Source organism: Anser brachyrhynchus, assembly GCF_964034855.1.
Source record: "Anser brachyrhynchus genome assembly, chromosome: Z".
NCBI classification, from domain to species: Eukaryota; Metazoa; Chordata; class Aves; order Anseriformes; family Anatidae; genus Anser; species Anser brachyrhynchus.
The window spans coordinates 60,013,707-60,033,616 of NC_137697.1; the positions used below are offsets into that span (position 1 = coordinate 60,013,707).

Below are 19,910 nucleotides of genomic sequence, written 5' to 3' on the forward strand. Positions count from 1 at the left end.
TCTGCAGAGAAGACTATGCTTAGCAAATGTATATATCCACAGTAAAATTACAGACTGTCAAGCTTATGGCACTAGAGAAATTCCCCGAAGAGAGACAAGGTCTTAACCAACCATTCCAGCTGTGACCTGCATTGTGACCTAAAACTCTTGTAAAGTATAATCAGTTGCTACACATACTCTCTCCACTCAGGTTATCACACAGAAATAGGCTTTTTCCTTTAGATCCAAATAAACATTTGCCAGAAATCTATGACGAGTGTCCACTGGCACTTCATATAGTCAAAAATCAAATCCTGCACTGCTAATGTGAACACAGAAAAATTCTCATCAAAAGCAATCAGAATTATGTTCCATACATTTTTTTCTCCTGTCCTTTATTCTCACTCACTTGGATTATGAATAGTTGTTTTTTAATCCCAGGGATGTAATCGCTTTCCCACATGAGCCAGTTTCACGGTGGTGAGCCTCCAGTGAGTGCCTTCAGATCCATATCAGTGTAAACAAGAATTCTTTTGACCTTGTCAGTTCAGTGTCAGTACAGCACTCTTCTGTCACTCTGGACCTCCTACAGGGGAAGATGCCACCCATGCCTTACTTAGACTATGTGCAGTCTGCAAGGACCAGAATATGCGAAAGAGAGATAGAACTGTCCTGTAGTGGATGCAGTAATAGAACTAAGATATAAGGAAGGGACCATATAGCTGCTTATGTGATGGTGGTTTTCCTTCTGAAATTTTATCTTTGCTCTTCAGTAATGAAATGGAGTTGAAGATCTTTTTAAATATATGAAAATAAGCCTTCAGCTCATTGGAACACACTTTAAAAACAAAACAAAATAAAACAAAACAGAAAAAAAGGCACAAGGGAACATTAAAAAGCTTGTTAACCATTACACACCCACCCAGGATGGGAGACGTTCAAATGAATTCAATCAAGCCACTTTGCATACAGTGCACATTGTAAGGGCACGCAATTTGCACATTTTATTGTAAAGTAAAGCACTTCTCATGTCAGCATTCGAAGTCTTTAAAAGCAAAGTTCTGTATGCAATAAGTATTTCACAGCAAAGACTGTAGGATAGATAGTATTCATAAAATACATTTTATCTAAATTGCTACTGTCTTTAGCAATAAAAATGTCTGGAATAGATGTTGACAAGTGGAAATTATATTAAAAATCCTGCATGATTTCAATGTATTTGTGGCTATGTTACTGTAATTTCAATATCCTATTATGTCTTTGCCACCTACATAAAGTATATTTGCCACAAATGGCAATTTAAAAGAGCAAATGTTACCTTTTATTTTATCCCTTTTGACTTCAGTGGAACTTCACCTCAGGAAAGACTGAAGGATCAGACTCTATACACAAGTAAAAAGCCAGAAAAGGCAGAATTCCTCAGTACAACCAGTGCTAAATGTTTCCACACAAAAAATAGGCAACCTCACATTTGTAGGGACCTTAATCCTCAGTTTCTCTTCTTTCTCTATCATGATATTTTACTTTTTTTTTTAAAAAGAAAAAAACTTCAACTTTATATTTTTTCCTTCCTGGCTCCTTAACTTAATTTAAAGTTTATATCACTTGCTTTCAACACAGACCGTTTCTCCTTCATATGAGCTGGGGACAGCCTCCATCATAATGCAGAAGAGGACCAAGAAACAGTGTGGAGGGCAACTGCAGCAGGAACTTGCTCATCTACCTTGAATGCTAATGTTCCATTTTGGTGGCTCAAATATCAAAACAGCCTTTTATTGAGTATATGGAACTCCAATTTGCAACAGGTTTAGAATATGTGTCAATTTAGAAATATTCTTACAAGGTCATAAAAGGGCACGCAGCAAGGTGTGGACCTCAACTCTGTTACCATCTGTTGCTGCAAACTTTTCTAAAGGAAAACCTACGAAGAGAGGCTTAATTTCTCCCTGATCCCATCCCTAGAAATGAAAGAGCCACTAAAAATATTTGGAAAACTGAGCCCAAGTGGAAGAAGGTTTGCAAAGTTATTAAAAATGACAAAAAATCTTTATAGCAGGAACGCACTGCAATGCAGGACCATGAGAACTCTTTATCAAAATCCACTCACGCAAATGAAGCCCACGTTGCTTGATAATGTTTATGCTTTTTTGGTTCTTTCACAGACTATCTTCCTGTTAAGGTCTCTAGCATCCAAAGAAGCCAAGTCACAGAAGAGAAGTGTAGGATAACTGCTGTGGGGAGGTTCCTGGTGACTGGAACTGCTGCCAGCAGGCCAGGCCTGGGGCTGGACCAGGCCTCTCGGGCAGGCAGGGAGCCTGCACAGCCCTGGGCAGCCTGTGTCCCCACTCACTTCTGCTCCTGGGGAGAGGTTTTCTGGTGCCAGGCCCTTGTCCTCCCGCTGTGCCCAGCTCTGTCTCCCTGCAATCTCCACATAGGCTGGTGGGTGCTCCCTGAGCAGCCCCTTCTCCACAGTTTGTCCTTGTTCAATTTTACGATGTTCCTCTTGGCCCATTCCTCCAACATGTTTAGGTGCCTCTGAGGTGTTTTCAAATGACCAGTAGTAAATGGGTGTTGTGGAGGCAGACAACTCCTGGCTCCTGCAGGGCTCCTGGGAACTGGGACCTGTTTTCCTCTTAGAAGTGGCTGAATGCCCCAGCCTGGCCTCCCACGACAGGGGCTCCAGACTTAAAGTCATGTTTGGATAATCCTGCCACCCTGTCCCTCACCCTACCTTAAATGGTGGGCATAAAGTTGTCCGCAGTGGCGCTAGTAGGCATTGTTATAACAAATGAAGGTCTAGGAATTCTGCCAAGGACCCAGCCAAATGGTTTTGCTCAGGAATACTGAAGCAGGCTGGATGAGAGACTGCTGTGAAAACTGGATACATGACAGTAATTAGGGTTGCTGACAGGATGCTGCTTAGAACTCTTTCCCTCCAAAACATTTCAAAATTTAGTCAAGGCTATGCCTGGGAACTCTAAATACTGTAGCATGTCAGTCTGTTTATAAACCTCCCCAGGCTATTTTCGACAGCTCATTCAGCTGTGCTGACCAACAAATTCTATGCACATTTTTAAGATGTCTCAACTATTTGGCATGTTTTATCAAGAAGAACCATCAACCTAAACTTTCAGTATCTAGTCAGTGTGGTTTATTTTGCATTGAATTGGCTCATTAAAGAAAAGAAACTTTACAAATCTTTGTGTGGTAGTGGAGGATGTGAGAACCCAGGGAGCAAAAATATGTATTTCTGATTCAGCCATCGCCTCCTTCTGCTACTATAAGCACATTGGTCAGCTAGTCTCTGCCAGTTCCCACATACAAAAAGAGGGATAGAACAGCATGTACCAGAGTGCTACTGAAAAAAAATAAGAGTCTGATCCAGCTCCCAGAGAAGTTAACAGCTGTGATTTTGTTCGTTTTTACTAGATAGAGCTAAATTTAAAGATCTTGAACCTGACTGTGAACCATGCTGTGGAAATGCAGCTATAGCGTTCGTTCAGCCAGACAGTGGTTCATTTTACCCTACTGTGGGGGGTATCCTGTGTAATATAGGCTGCTGTAACATTTGTACATGATATTCTGCTGTAAATACAGTCATAACTATCTTATAAAGAAGAGAGGATAATGAGTGAGACAAACACATCTCTGTGTCCGGTGGTCTGAAGATATTTCATTTGAGGCCATGCATAGTTCTGAGAAGCCTAGGAAAACATTCCTTTAGAGAGAGAGTAGAAGGACACTACCAACATGCCTTTTACAGTTGGCAAGCACAATTCAGTTCCTAAACAAAAACGTCACCAATATTTCATGTGGTTTCATTTAGAAGAAACTATTCATTAGTATAAATCCATTGTTACTAACATGAGTACCATACAAATCCATGGGGAAAATAATTATTACATTTAATAGAAGCTCCTCTTGCTTTAAAGGTCAGTAAGAAAAGGTAATTCTTTTTAGTAGAGTCTGTAGCTTGTAAAAGAATGGATACAGTATTTTGCAAATTGCAACTACCTTGGAAAAGATAACACATTTAACAGAAATGCAATAGCCTTCTTTGTAGCAGCAGTCAAACTGCATTTGATGTCAAAGGGAAAAAACAGATTCCAAATATTAGGGCCCAACTTTATTTTTGGCCTTGTTTACTGCCCAGTCAGTTGGCATAGATAGCCACCTTCAAGAGCTCTGACAGTACTTCCACTGTGTGAACCCCTTCCCCACTTCACCACATAACAGTCCTCAGCTTGGTTGTTAAACACAATTATTTCTCCGGGTAACAATATGAAAGGCAGCTGCAGCAAGCGTGGAGGTCAGGCAAAGCAGGCCACGGATGCAGCAGCACCTGCCTCTTGCACGCAAAGACAGAGCAAATTACAACATTTGTCGCCAAGGAACCGAACAGCAGTACCATGTGCGATGGCCTCACAAGCACCATTTTCATCATGTGCATGGATGTATCTTTTCAAATCTAGGGCAAGGAACAGATGTTTCATCAAAAGACACATTTAAAATAAAGATAATTATGCAGTAAGAAGCTTAATTACATAGGATTATTCAGGTCCACTTAATTGCTCGACAGTCTGAGAGCCTCCCACGTGTTTGTGACAGAAACACCCTTCTCTTACTGGGTTACCAAACTCTCTCAGGGCTTCAGGACAAATGTAGCTGTTTTAGTAATTCAACTAATATCAATTTCTGATTTTCAGCTAGAAGGAGGAAATGTAAGCAATCATATCAAGCAATAAAATATTGTTTTATTCCTATAGGCATTGTATTTTCTTCCATAAAATATTAATAGCCTGAACGACAGAAATGAAAGCAAAACTGAACGTTATTATCACAGTATACTCAGTAGATCGTTAATCGGACTTAGACATCTCAGACAGATGAATAGAATAGAAAGAATAGAATTTCCTCTGGTTAGGCTGCCCACAGAAGCTTATGCATCTCCAGTTTTCATAAGTTTGTTTTGGATTTTTCACATGAGCATAAAAAAAATTTCTTTCACCTCTCCGCTTAATAGGTCACCTCCTTTATGAACAAGCAAAAGTTCTAATACTCAAAAATATGTATATATTTACTCTAAAAACAAGAAAAAGAAAAAGAAAAAGAAAAAGGAGAAGGAGAAGGAGAAGGGGAAGGGGAAGGGGAAGGGGAAGGGGAAGGGGAAGGGGAAGGGGAAGGGGAAGGGGAAGGGGAAGGGGAAGGGGAAGGGGAAGGGGAAGGGGAAGGGGAAGGGGAAGGGGAAGGGGAAGGGGAAGGGGAAGGGGAAGGGGAAGGGGAAGGGGAAGGGGAAGGAGAAGGGGAAGGAGAAGGGGAAGGAGAAGGAGAAGGAGAAGGAGAAGGAGAAGGAGAAGGAGAAGGAGAAGGAGAAGGAGAAGGAAAAAAAGAAAAAGAAAAAGAAAAAGAAAAAGAAAAAGAAAAAGAAAAAGAAAAAGAAAAAGAAAAAGAAAAAGAAAAAGAAAAAGAAAAAGAAAAAGAAAAAGAAAAAGAAAAAGAAAAAGAAAAAGAAAAAGAAAAAGAAAAAGAAAAAGAAAAAGAAAAAGAAAAAGAAAAAGAAAAAGAAAAAAAGAAAAAGAAAAAGAAAAAGAAAAAGAAAAAGAAAAAGAAAAAGAAAAAGAAAAAGAAAAAGAAAAAGAAAAGAAAAAGAAAAAGAAAAAGAAAAAGAAAAAGAAAAAGAAAAAGAAAAAGAAAAAGAAAAAGAAAAAGAAAAAGAAAAAGAAAAAGAAAAAGAAAAAGAAAAAGAAAAAGAAAAAGAAAAAGAAAAAGAAAAAGAAAAAGAAAAAGAAAAAGAAGAAGAAAAAGAAAAAAGATTTTTTTTTTGTCTTTGTTTAAAAAATAAAGTATGATCTGCATGGCTATGGTGCAACTGTTCTGAGAGAATACATTACCGTGGAAATTCACTGAACTGATCATACTAATACATTTCATAGAAAAATAACCATTTCTGTGAACTTCTGCTGACACAATGACAGGGCTTCAGTGCAACTGTGTTGAGCCCTGGGAGCTTACCAGCTGCAAAACTAGGATTCTGCATAGCTCCAAAATACAAAATGATCAAGGCAGCTCTGCCATGTGAATCATGCTGAAGGGGAGACCTCTGCATTTTTGGGGCGGGCCTATCCTGCAACTGAGGGGTTTAAAAAACACTCGGCATCACTCAAGTGTTTTTTGTTGTTGTTTTGTTGTTGTTATTTGTTGTTGTTATTTATTGTTGTTGTTGCTTTTTTGCTCTATACAGGTTCCAGGAAATAATTCAAAAGATTCTATGTCGAGAGTTTAGCAATTAAATTGCATTCCTCCTACCAGCCCTACCTGCTTTGGTTTCCCATGCTCAACACATTTCTTCATCATGTACTGCAAGGCACTAGCAAAGCCTAGCACAGAATTTATATTTAATTTGTATTTAAGGGATGTAGAAATGATATTGAATACCTGAGCACTGAAATGAACTCTTACTTTTCATCAAACAGTGCACTATAATATTCACATTTGTCAAGCCATTGCAGATTTTTCTTAAATAGACAAACTAGAAATGATTTCATTGTGCATTACTGAAAAAAAAAATCTGCAGAAGAATTAACTTTATAAGGAGTTAAAGCTTCTCATTTAGAAAAAAAAAAAAAATCCTTAGTTCAGTCTAAGCCGCTAAATGTAACTTAAAGCTGGGAAAGACGATTACCCTATAATGGCTCCATTCACATTCACAAAGTTGGGGTCATTTTAAACTGCTGCTATGTTTTGGAAGGCTGCCCAGAAAACTTTGGTGTGAAAAATCTGCTGAATGCCTTTGCGCTACATTAGCTAGCAGTATTTAAGGTCAATAATGCAGGTGCAGCTTTTCTCCTATTTAGGTTGCATTGTAAAAATTTTAAAAAGCCATGCAAACCTCTTCCTAAAATTTTGTTGGGGAAAAAAAAAAAAAAAGGTATTTTTTTCTCAAAACTTTAAAAAGGAGAATTTGTGGGGCGAGAGGTGGGGGAGGTTGAGAGAGAGTGGGAAGGATGGCATTTTGTGCTGTCAGGAGAAAACACAGGGAACTGCTAATAAACCATAAACGAAGAATATAGCTTTTGCATTAGTTTTGGTGCAGCAGTTTAACTTTTATAAACATGATCCAGCACTAAATGCAACTTGCCAAGCAAATCATAGGGACTTACGCTACTTTCCACACTAATGGTGGCACTTAATGTTTCCCCTTTACTGCTTGAGATTGACATTAAAGGCTTTTGGGAAAGCATATGCCCAAGCTCCAGCTTTGCAGCAGCAATCGTATGCTAGGGTGACACTATGACTGATCACACTCAGGCACTGCTTCTGTCTCTGTAAATGGGCTTTCAGTTATAATGGAAATGTTTAGTTCAAAGCAGCGTATACATTACACATGTTATTAATGGCTGAAACAGATGCTTCCTTCTAGTGAAAGGGTTTGTTTTTATATAAAACAAATCCTCCTGTAAATCTGGATCTTTTATTTGTTTGCATATCAATTTGAAGGATAATAATATGAAAAGCCCTTTCTACTTTGCCTTATATTACAAAACCATTTAAATTTTTAACTTGTGTTTCATATAAACAAATTTATATACATGCACACACATTTTATTACCCATTTTATATGGCTCCGTTTGTTTCTGTTGTAAATTGCACAGTTTCTTAATCACTGCTAAGCATAAAATACCCTATCAGTAAATTATTCCTACAATAAAATACATGATGTGGTCTACAAATGATGGTTATTAATTTCAGGACAGAAATGTTGCATTTATATTGTGGTTTATGTTCAATTAACACATGGCTGCATTAATGCAAAGTGTCAGCATAGAATTGAACTAGAGACTAAATGAAAATGAAGTACCCTAAAAAGGAATTATTGCCTGTGCTAAACAGAGTAAAAGCCAATTTATTTGTGAGTTTGCCTGAACAGTACCACCTGAGATGCTCACGAGCATTCCAAGAGCATGGATCACGTTTCCAAAAGGAAATTATTTGATTGCTTTATCTTTTTATGTGCTTTTTGTGGAAAGAACCATGTCTCTGTGCACATGACAGATCAATGATTCCAAAACTGGAGCAGCTGCAGTTCATGAAAACCAGATTATTAGCAAGGGGAAGACATCTTTAAAAATAAGTCACCCGTTTCTTTTGTTAATTATAACCAAGCCTGTTTCCTAGGGCATAAGCAGCTCATGAGAGCACTGGGTGGCCATGGTGGAAACAGTGATTATGATCTTTTAGATGCAAAACATAGCAAAAGCTTTATTTATCACATAAAATTTTGCTAGATGTGCAAAACTCTGCAAGTGACTAGAGGGAGCAGACCCCTTTCTTGGTTGGAAACTTAAATGCTGGATTAGCCTCTTCTGAGAGCAGAAGGACCTTGAAGGGTGGTATGTGGACCAGACTTACATTCTTTGACCACATGGTGTGTCCCTCTTTTGACTTCTGCTCTCTCAACCTCTATGTATTGATTTTTTTTTCTTTTTTCCATTGAGTAAATATTTCAATGGCTGTAAGTCTGCATCATCAAATGGATCCTTGAATGCAACATTACTGAAATCTATTGAATATTGGGAGAATACAGTCTGAATTAATTGTTCGCTTGTTTTAGGCCATAGAGTTGTGCAAGTTTAGGAACAACCCAACAGAAGGTGCTTGGCAAACCTCCCAAAATCTCTCTCAGACACTAAATCTCATGTGGATTTTACATTAGAACTTAAGTATTTGTAAGGGAACTTAAAGAGTCCAGCTGGAGTAAAATCACTTTGTAAAACTGGCACCACAGTCCTGAATAAACTGTATAAACTTCCTCTGAGATTTACATTTCATTCATTTGGATTACATTTGCTTAATCGTATTGCTCCAAATCACCCCCTCCGTTGAGCTCCCCTCTTCCTCAAGGGAGCTCTGGGGAATATCACCATGAGGTTTCTTCCATGTCATTTTTCCTGTTTTGCCCCATGCTAGCAGCAGGGTGAGAGGCAGGATTTGCTCCCTCACAAAACAGCTCACAGGACACAACTCCATAGCATGACAGCCAGCTGTGCAGAGCTCTCTTCTGGAGCACCACTGCTGGCCCATCTGTCACTCATTTCTCTCATCTGTACCCTGCAAATACTGTCTGGAGACTTTTTTGTGAAGAAAGAAGTGTTGGAAACAGGGAAGAAAATAATAAAAATAACACCGTGCATCCCCTCAAAATGAGACAAACCTTCACCAACACAGTAGTATGGGCCTTTAACATAGCTAGTCTGGGTTGAAAATATTGTTTGCTAGGTTTATGTGTAAAGTTTGGAAAGGGGTACAGGAAACAAACAAACAAAATCCTTTCTCTTTTTTTTTTTTTTTTCCTTTCTTTTCCCCATGGGAGCTTTATCAATGTCCATGTTTGAATCAACAAACTTCATTTGTACACCTTGCTAGTTTGCTAACCCAGCTTTCAAGATCACCTTATTGAAGAAGTCAAGCAGCATGTTGTAACTGCACGTCCCACAAACCACTAAGGAGTATCAGCTGCTGTTATTGTCAGTGAAATAAATAATTCCCATGTTTTCCTAATGTTGAATAGGTGTTTTCTGCAATGTTACACTTCCACCTATTGAAATCAGTAAAGACCTAGACAACAAATTCTAACCTCTATACCAAGAGTCTGAGCATTTCTACTAATTGGATGTAAGCTTTTCATGACCCTGTGTCTCCGTTTAGGCCTTAAAATTTAGGATGTACTCTGCATCTGCATACTGTGGTTCCTATGAACAAATGTCCCACCTTAGAATTCACTGGTTTGGAACTACATGGATCAGCTTAGGCAAAACTCCAAGAGATGCGTCTCAATCAAAGAATTTAGAAATACATCCTTTTTATTTTTTGTTATCTTTTTAATTTTCTAGGTCAAGGTTATTTTTCTTATATGCCTAGACCACAGACTAGATCACCAACAAACAAAAGCTTTTTTTTTTTTTTTAAAGGGTGAATAATTTAGATATAACTGCAAATTAAAAATATAATATGGAAGCACAAGGGAAACTGCCATCAAGTTCCACAACCTGATTATCCACTTTTAACATGTGGATAGGACCTACTGGAATGCATGTTTTTCTTCTGACTCTGCAACTGATATTGTGATTCAAATAAAAATTATGTGTGCATAGCTATTGGAGAAGACAAAATATTACTTGGAAATTTGGAGTATTAGTGACATAAATGTAAAACAGTGATATAGTTATGGAAAATGAGAACATTAGAGTTTATATCTTCTACAACTATATGACGACTATTTTCCTTCCTCTGAGACCAAGTCTCCAATGGATAATAGGAACTTTTGCCAAATTTTCTTGAACTTGTCACACTTAATTTTCTTTTACATAGGCAATTTCTGAGGTCATTTTAATGCCTAGAGCATTTGTGTATTCTGACTGTAGTTTAGAAATAATTCACTGGTGTAAAATTAATATATAAATCTGTTGTGAGGGAAACTGCACTAAAATGAGTTGAACTTTCTTCTATGGGGCAAAGATATTTTCTAAGATTAAATAATTTCTAGAAAAATAGCCCTCATTAGTGAACAAAAAGGATTTGAAGTGGCAGATGATAAAACTCTGACAAAAAAACTGACCGGACAGGACAAGGAAGGATGAAGTGTGAAGATAAGAAAGAGGGAAGATGGCTTTCAGGGAAAGACAGATGAGTCTTTGCTCATGTATTCCATATAAATTTTTGTGTGATTACTTTTTTGTACACTTTTTTTTTTCAGATTACTTCATCATATGAAGAACAATAAGGGTACAGTCATTCCTGGCAGCCAGGAGGCAGAAAACAGTCCCAGTGAAATATCCAATTTGTTTAAAGATAGTCCTCAAGGAGCAGGCTGCAAAATAATTTTGTCTTCCAGAGACAGGTAACAGCTACCTGAGGGTGTTATGCTTGAAAAATATGACTTCACATTTAGTACTTGAATGTCATATTATTCAGTATTCAGCAATACCTTAAAAATCACTCAACTGGCAGAAAAAGAAAAGAAAACAAAACACCTCAAACATATACTTGATGCAGAGTGATTTAAAGAAAAGTGGCTTTCTCTTGTTATTTTTACTCCCTAAATGCAATGCACAGCCTTGTTTTTTTGTTTTCTCTCTCCCGCATAACCTTGGAGGCCTCACTCCTATGATGGCTGCTAGCTTCTTCCTCAGATAATACACGAATATAGATAATAGCCTTTCAGTGTCACAGATTCAGCACAATCTCATGCTTACATGTCAGAAAATGTCCTTTCCCTTCAGATATGTTTTTAGTTACAACTGCTTTGCACATTTCAGTGGCTTTCTCATGCTGAGCACTTCATCCATGGCTGGATCTGATCCAATCTCACCATAGGCAGTGGCAAGAGTCTTACAAGCTTTAGTAGAGACTGAGTGAAACTCTGTGGGTTTTATCCTCACTTCTATGACTGCAGTCCTAAACACAGTACTTAAACAGATGCTTAAATTTAAGTATGCGAGTAGTCCTATTCAAATCAAAGGTACCACTCACATGGTTATAATTAAGCCCATGCAGAAGTGCTGTTCTGGTCTGGGAGCATGTGCACATACATCTGTGGGGGTTGTTTTATGTGCTATTAAATTATTGAGAGATACACAGCTTATGAAAAAAACGGTACTTGTCATCTTAAGCATTAGAGTTGTTGAATTAATGTTATTGTTCCCTCTCTTAACTTAAAGCTTGATGAGTCAATGCACTTGCAATGAGCAATTTTATTAAGTGTAAAAGTATTATTCCTGGAGTGAAAGCATTTTGAAGACAAAGGAAAACTGAAAACAGAGATTCACATTTATTCTAGAATACCCAAGACCTGATTTACACTTGTATTATGGAGATGAGATAAACTGAGAATTTGGTAAAATGGTCATATCACACACATAATAATTCCTTTCATACCAGAAGTAAAGCTATGACTGTAGATGAACAGATTGGTAGAGTATTGGATTTTTGACTGCCATACAACCGTGTAAGTCGTCCTTTACATATACACATAACACAAGCACTTGATGTTCAGTTACCCCTTGGGTGAGACACTATTACAGCATAAGAACTCATAGCGAAAATAATAAATACTATTTTTAGCTAAAAAGCTGGAAAAAAGATAAGTATGTAAAATAGCTAATAAGAAGCTATCTATGATATTACATTTTCGAATTAAATATGCACAAATCTATGTACAGACTTAGGGAATGTTCCTTGAGTAAATATTATTTTCACCAGAAATACAGTTCTGGATCATCTGAAACATCTGGTATTCAGAAACATGCCTGTGAATTTGAACCAAATTCTGAAAGGAGTATTGGCCAGGGAAAAATGAAGACACAATATGAATATAAATGCTTTATATTGACAGTATGCATACTTTTAGTATTCTTTTTCTCTGGAAAGTGTAACTAATTTTACATTAAAAAAAATACATGTATATAAGCAATGCTTATTATATATATATATATAAGCAATGAAAATAAGAAATAAGAAAATGTCATGGGTTATTTATCCAGCATTAGAACAAGGATTTAAATGGTCCAGAAATGGAAAAGAAAGACACCCCTACCCACCCACCACCATCCCCATCTAGGCTTTTAAGAGCAAAGAAGAAAAAAGCAATAATGTTTTTCATTTGGATATCTCAGTGAAAAGTCAGTTATTCTCATGATCTTAGATATAAGCAGTACCCACCTCACACAAAGCTATTGTATTTTGAATGTATGTGGAGCTTAGTATACACTAATTGATGGATTTGCTACCTCATAGACTTTTTTTTAGGATTTTTAGGCACATGAGGTGTTTGGTAATAACAACATGTAAATATGGTTTTCAGCAATCACAAGAGAATCTCTGTTTTATATGTTTTTCAGAAGTGAGAGAATTTATTAAACTAATCCTTTTTGACAAGGTTTGCATTATATCTGCATATGTCATTCTTTGCAAATAAATGAGCTGAAAAACGCAGCCCTTTATCTTACTCAAATTTGTTGTGACACAGGCCTGATTTTTATGTGTACCTTATTTGTAAGGACTGGATGAATAGTTTGGATAGACTATTTTAAATCAATGGATTATTTAGACACCGTTCACTTTACTTGTTGTTCATTATTTGTGGTCTGTGATTAATTACCTGAGTATTTAAGCATTGTTTCAGTATCCTGACTGGATGCCTGAAACTTCTGAGAGCAAGAAAAGAATAAGTCAAAACCAGTAATTAGTATACAAAGTGAATACTTTTGTTCACACATGAATAATTCGGTATTTATATCAAAACAGAGGTTAATAAGAAAAAGTATCTCAGTAATTAGTGCAATTAAAAATATTTGTATAAAAATCCATTAAACAACATTTTTAATATATTTAACCCACTCTAGTTACTACTCCTTATCTGTTATCAAATTAATGAAAAATAATAAAAAATTACACTAATGAAATGGGAAAACATTACTTCTTCCAGTGACACAGGTTATTGAGTGTAGGTAAAACACAAAAGCAAAGGCACATGCGTTTAATCCGTAGTTAGCATTATTGGCAGAGTAATTCACTAAACACTTTTGGAAGGTACTGTTAAGTTAAAACTGTATCTGTCACTAAGCAAAAGGTATTTGTAAAGAGAATGCCCTAGATGATATACAGCCCATTGGCTCGTGCATACACAGGTGAGAAGGCATAGCAAGAAATATAAAGATACTGCAATAATAAATAATAACAATTGACCACCCTTAAAATACAAATAGTAAAAACAAACAAAAAACAACAACAACAAAACACCTATGCTGATGACAGTCAGGAGGACAGTCTATATGAAGTAGCAGGAATGCAATAGACATCTGGCCATGAGGACAAGCAGACCTTTTAGGACTGGGTGCAGCTTCATGTTCTTTGGATAATCACAGGACAAGAAAGAGCCCAAAGTAGAAAAGAAATCCTTTAACTGGAAAAGAACGGCATAGGGTGAAAAGTCCTGAAATGACAGAGCTGTGACTGAGAGGACACGGGTCTGAACCTGTTTTTCACTGGAAGTATGTTAACAAATCCTTATCTGAGGCAGCCTGATGGCCTCCAGCCAGTTCGTAGGGAGAAAAGCCCACACTCTACTGTGGGTTTGGAGAGCAAACTTGCACTCACCTCTGCACAGAGTGGTTTTTCTTGGACCATCTTTGGCTGAAGGGGTTGTCACCAGGGTGAAGCTTAACCTGGCATCTGCTCACCTTGTATCTGCTCCAGGAAGGAGAAGGAAAAGCTTTCATGTCAGGCCTTACCGCAGCTTTAACCTTTGAGGCCAAAAAAAATTTCATTACCCTTCTTCCCCTGAAATCCTCAGAATTTCAGAATTACTTTCCATCGCCAGGAGAGTGGTATACAGAAGGTCTCCTATTAGTGCCTGGCACACCCGGGTGGCAACATGGCTCTGGCACCACAGCAAACATTACCACTGCCTCCTGAAGCTGTTGAATGGCCACAGCTGTGAGGGGAAGAAACACAGGGAGATACGTGGCTGGAGGCACGGTGTTGAAAAGGCAGCTGGAGACACACTCTCGGAAGGAGGACCTCCATGCCAAGGGAGGACTGCAGCCATGGGGCACCCACATGGGGGCAGGCACACCCTGAGGGCCTGCGACCTGTGGATGTCTGTGCTGTAGTGGGGGCAAACAGGTATAAAGGGAACGAGCAGCAGAAAAAGACTGATGTGCAGTGAGATGCACTCAGGAAGCGTATCACACTTGACTCCAGCTTTCAGTGCTGTCTGCCCTCCCTCTGGAAGAACTGAGATGGGGATGTGGGTTAGTGTTTACCTTAACACCTTTCCTGCCCCTTCCCTGCAGTCCACCAAAATGCTTGTTTATTTGTTTACATGTGCTTTTTCTCAATGACCAAACAGTTATTAGAAATATGTGTTAATGGGCACTAAGTTAGGTTAGATAAAGTTCTCAAAACTGAGAATGTTTTACCCAGGACAAGGTAAAAATAGGAGACACATAATGAAAAAATTAATTGGGCCAACACTCTTACTGTCTGCCCCACAGTGTTCAGTGACATCAGTGAAGGAAGAGCACAGGCTTTTCATTCAGTGCCTTGCACCTGTTCAGGATACTGAAAAGCTTCATCTTCAGATACCTAGACAGAAGCTCTGATTTAGTTAAATATGTAGCAATAACCTTCTCTCCTAACTAAAAAAAAAAAAAAAAAAAAGATGGAGGGGGCTGTAAGCATTTGCATAAGTTTTCCACCTATGCTATTTAAATGTATACATGGCTACGTAGCAGTAAATATGGCAACAGAAATATAGCATTTTTATATTAACTATTTCCACGAATAGGAGTTTACACCAATATTTCTGCTGTAGTACGAGTCCCCCTGTCCTTACATATGTCAGGTTACATTATGCCATGACCCATAACAAAATATAGCTCCCAATTCAATGGGGAGAACTCAGTCCTAATCTGCAAGCCAGACAGACAAGACATGAAATAAGCAGGGCACCAATGAGGTCTGCAGCTGAAATTAAAGAAAGAAATAAACTTTAGCCCTACCAATGAAAATATTTTGGGAGAAAGACATTCTTAAAAGATTTTGTGGTTAACCAAATCAGTGGATCTACTTATGGTTTCAGTGTTCAAGGGAAGTTGATGTAAAACCATCAATTAAGCAAACGCATTTGCTCATAAACTCAAAATTATAAGCAATGCAAAACAGTGTCAAATCCATTCCCCTCCCTCTGACAGAATTCCATAACACTGGAATTGCACAGTTGCACAAAACATAGTGTGATCAAGAGGATGAGGAAGAAAATATTGATGTTCAACCTGTTGCCAGATATAAATTCAGCAATGCCTGTTCTTCAGTGTCAGATTTGCATTAAATACACTGATGTATATTCTGTATAACCTCACAAACAAACACAGAATATATATGATATAGTACTTCTGTCTGGTACGCTGAACCAGGCTGTTCTTGAAGATTCAGGTATCTTGGAAAGCTTGCATAAAACAGAGATGGGAAGAGATAAAGTATTTTGGTGTCTTAACAATCACAGAGCTAATCTGTCACTCAAAAAAAGAGCAGTGTGAAGTGGCAGCCACGTCAGTAAATTTTCTTTTACTCTTCTCCAACTGTTGAAGTCAGAGACTATCCAAATTTTGGCTGGCTAAACAATCATGCCCAAGAAAAAGTGAAAGAAAACTGAAGAGTCTTGTAGTTCATAGTCCTATATGATTTTTTTTTTGTAAATATTGTATGCTCTATAAAATACATCACCTAACTATTCTACCTTGAACCTGGGTGCCATGTAAAAATCAGTGTACATAATGCTGATATTCCTTGTACTGATAAAACAAATAAGCAGTTGCACTGGAAAGACAGTTACACTACTATATAAACAGCTCATGATAATGGCCAGAATCAGGACTACGCACCCTGTCAGATGTACAGACGCCAAGATTAACTCTGATCATAACCAAGAGTGGAATTTGAAATTGGTAATATACAGTTGAATTGCTCTCTGTTTTCTAAAGGGAGATTCATTTTGTCTAAATGTAGCTTATGCAAATATAAGAACAGGATCAGGGGCTCAACATATGTAAATATTCTTTTAGTTGGTGAAAAATTACATGTTTTTAGTTAGACATTAAAGCCAGTTTTAAAAAATGATATTTGAAGAAATGTAATATGCTCAAGGAAAACACATAAGATATATTGAATAGTGATGTGTAGGGAGTAAAAAAAAACTCATTCCTTTGTATCCCAACATTTACCTTAAAATGTTCTTTAGCAGCCCAGCTTTTAAAATGGTTTGACATCATTTTGCAACCAGCTTGTCACGGTGCTAGAAAAAAATTTGGTGCCTTACTTGATGTATTATTTTGGCATTTTAGTTGTTTAGAAGGCTTTCTACAGGAATTAGAATTAAGACTTCCATTGAAGTGGACTGTATTTTAGATGAAAGCTTACCTGACTAATAAGTTTGATAGGAAATAGGGGTTCCCCTGGAAACCAAAATTAATCGTTTTGGATCTATCATAGTGTAGAATAAAGTTTTGTTATTTAATTCTTTTCTGGGTGACAATTAATATACATTTTAATACTTGCTTGTTGTTTTCATAATTAATGTAGTCTATGTTCTCTAGGACTGTTCTTTTCATTTCTATTAGAGAGGACTCATTTCTTCATCTGAAAAGCTGTCCTCATTTGGCTCATGAACAATCAAGGGATTTGTTACAGCCAAAGTATCTTGGACTCTGTTTTGGAGCTCTGACACAGCCTAGAAATGTTCTGCCATGCATTACACAGCAGGATTTCAACTACAAGTGCATGGTAAACAATTATGCCTAATTTGCACTTTACAATTAGGTTTCACTTACATTTTACTGTGATTTTAGCATAAATAAAATACTTTATTTTATATCTGTACAAAATCTACAAACCATGAATTTAAGCATCCCATTTTTTTGACATGTTATTCCACATGCTAAGTGTCAGTAGTCTTCATTTGGTTGAACAAAACCTAGGAATTATACGAGAGTGAGCCCAAATTGAAATGAAATGACTCTGAAATCTAAAAGCCAAGCTAAATCATTTACAGCGGCTTTGAAAGGGGCTGAGAGATGAAATGCAAATTATCTGTGGCGTAAAATAAAGTATGTTTAAACCATGTCATATATTATAAAGGTCTCTGCTGGTAGATTTTTGAAAGAATGTAATTTTATTACAGCATAGATGATATCCATCAATAGGAAATCAATATGTAGTGCTGGATTCTAATTTTAAATAGTTGGATAAATTTAGGTCGTAATTAAATAAGGAATTTCATGATCATACCCTCAGCCACAAATGGTATAATTTCAACCATCATGCATAAGGTAATATTCCTTTATATTTAATTGTGTTCTAAGATTCAAATAGCTAGATGACAGACTATCTGTGGAAAAATTACTGCCAGATGTTTTCCTTTTAAACTTTGGAAAACAGTGCTCTGTAGAATATAAGCCTTTATTGTTCCCAAATTAGATTTTCCTATGTTCAGCTTATTTTCTTTTTGTAGTTGTCTTACAAAACAGTGTTACAGCTGCTGCCGTGTATTTATTGTTTACGTATCTTTTTAAAAAAATTCATCTACTCACAGTATTTCCATTTTACCAAGTCTCTGATTCTTTTCTTTCTCAACATGGAAATAATGCTCACTTGTAAATAGCACTTTTTCTCTGCACAATAACATGAGAATTCATGGGGTGAAAATCATTTGTTAGGTACAAGGTCACATGCAGTCTTATGATTTAGTGACTAGGTCCTTTTTGACAATATCAGTTTTGTGTAAATATCAGTTCTTCGTGTAAATATATATATATATATGACCTAATGGGAGGATTGGAGAGCCAATAATGATATAATGATACCCACTACATCCTATTCTTGTCTGTGCCACTGTGAAATCTCAGGCTAATGAGTAATTTTTTTTTAATTATTAGTATTATTTTTTTCTGGTCTAGTCTGCTCTTTTTCAAAAAGAGAATTTATCCCTACCTCAGGAAGGCTGTATTTTAGCTTCACCTCTAGCTTTCTTGGTGCTTGGGAATTGACAACATCAGGGTGGGATCAGCCTGGTACTGGGTAACTTACCCACCTGTGCCAAGAGACAGAAAGTGCAGCAGAGAGTCTACAGAGGTAATTTAGAATTACTGCACCTATGTCTGGGGCTAAAATCTCTGAACAGGCCACACTGTCTCTCACAGACACATCAGCTCTGGCTTATGACAGCACAGGAATTTTTGAACCACATTCTTTTAAATGCCATCTATTGCACCATTGGTCCAGGTCTCCCAAGCTGAAGCTTGATAGCAGATGACTCAGCAGAGGTATCAAACTATATTTGCAAAAATAGGTTTGCAGCTGTACACCTGTGCTGTCTTAAACACCGCATTTGGAGTATAATTATGAGCATTTGATTTGATGATTCCTAAATCTGTCATAGAAGCTCACTTCAAATACCCTTTCTGCAAAATCGTGCAGTCTTGAAATCTACTGTGAAGCCAGTTGTTTTTTAAATGACTTCTTGCAGAAATATCTCAGAACCGCAGCACTTCTCTAAGGTCATTTTTTTCCTTCATTAAACCAGTTATACATCATGCCTTTCCCTGTGACATGTTGTTGCTTACACCAAGTTCTGCTCTAAGTACCTATTGCACCATCCAGATTTTTGATGTTGCATAATCAAAATGTCATGTCCAGTGTTACTATCATATAGTCATAGAACGGCCTGGGTTGGAAGGGACCTCAAGGAACATCTAGTTCCAACCCCCCTGCCATAGGCAGGGATGCCACCCACTAGATCAGGTTGCTCAGGGGGTCATCTAACCTGGTCTTGAACACCTCCAGGGATGGGACATCCACAGCTTCTATGGGCAACCTGTTCCAGTGCCTCACCACCCTCTGAGTGAGGAATTTCCTCCTAACCTCAAATCTAAATCTTTCCTCTTTTAGTTTAAAACCATTCCCCCTTGTCCTATCATTATCTACCTAAGTAAAGAGTCCTTCTCCATCCTTTTTATGAGACCCCTTTAAGTATTGAAAAGCTGAGGTGATGTCACCCCAGAGCTTCTCTTCTGTGGGCTGAACAGCCCCAGCTCTCAGAGCCCGTCTTCATAGGAGAGGTGCTCCAGTCCCTTGATCAGCTTTGTGGCCCTCCTCTGGACCCGCTCTAACTGCTCCACATCCTTCTTGTGCTGCGGGCTCCAGACCTGGACACAACACTCCAGGTGGGGCCTTGTAAGGGTACAGGGGGACAATCACCTCCCTCGACCTGCTGGTCACTCCTCTTTTAATGCAGCCCAGGATGCAGTTGGCCTTCTGGGTTGCAAGACAACACTGCCAGCTCATGTCAAGATTTTCATCCACAAGAACCCCCAAGT

At 37.7% G+C, this 19,910-nt stretch overlaps 1 long non-coding RNA gene across 1 annotated transcript; it reads right to left on the reverse strand.

The window, feature by feature from the left end:
* Positions 1-11,523: 11,523 nt before the first annotated feature.
* On the reverse strand, positions 11,524-15,014 carry LOC308186193. The gene is made up of 3 exons (XR_013943958.1): positions 14,307-15,014; positions 14,134-14,223; positions 11,524-13,939 (listed from the first exon to the last, which is right to left on the reverse strand). It is a non-coding gene; the product is annotated as an uncharacterized lncRNA (long non-coding RNA).
* Between the last annotated feature and the right edge of the window lie 4,896 nt (positions 15,015-19,910).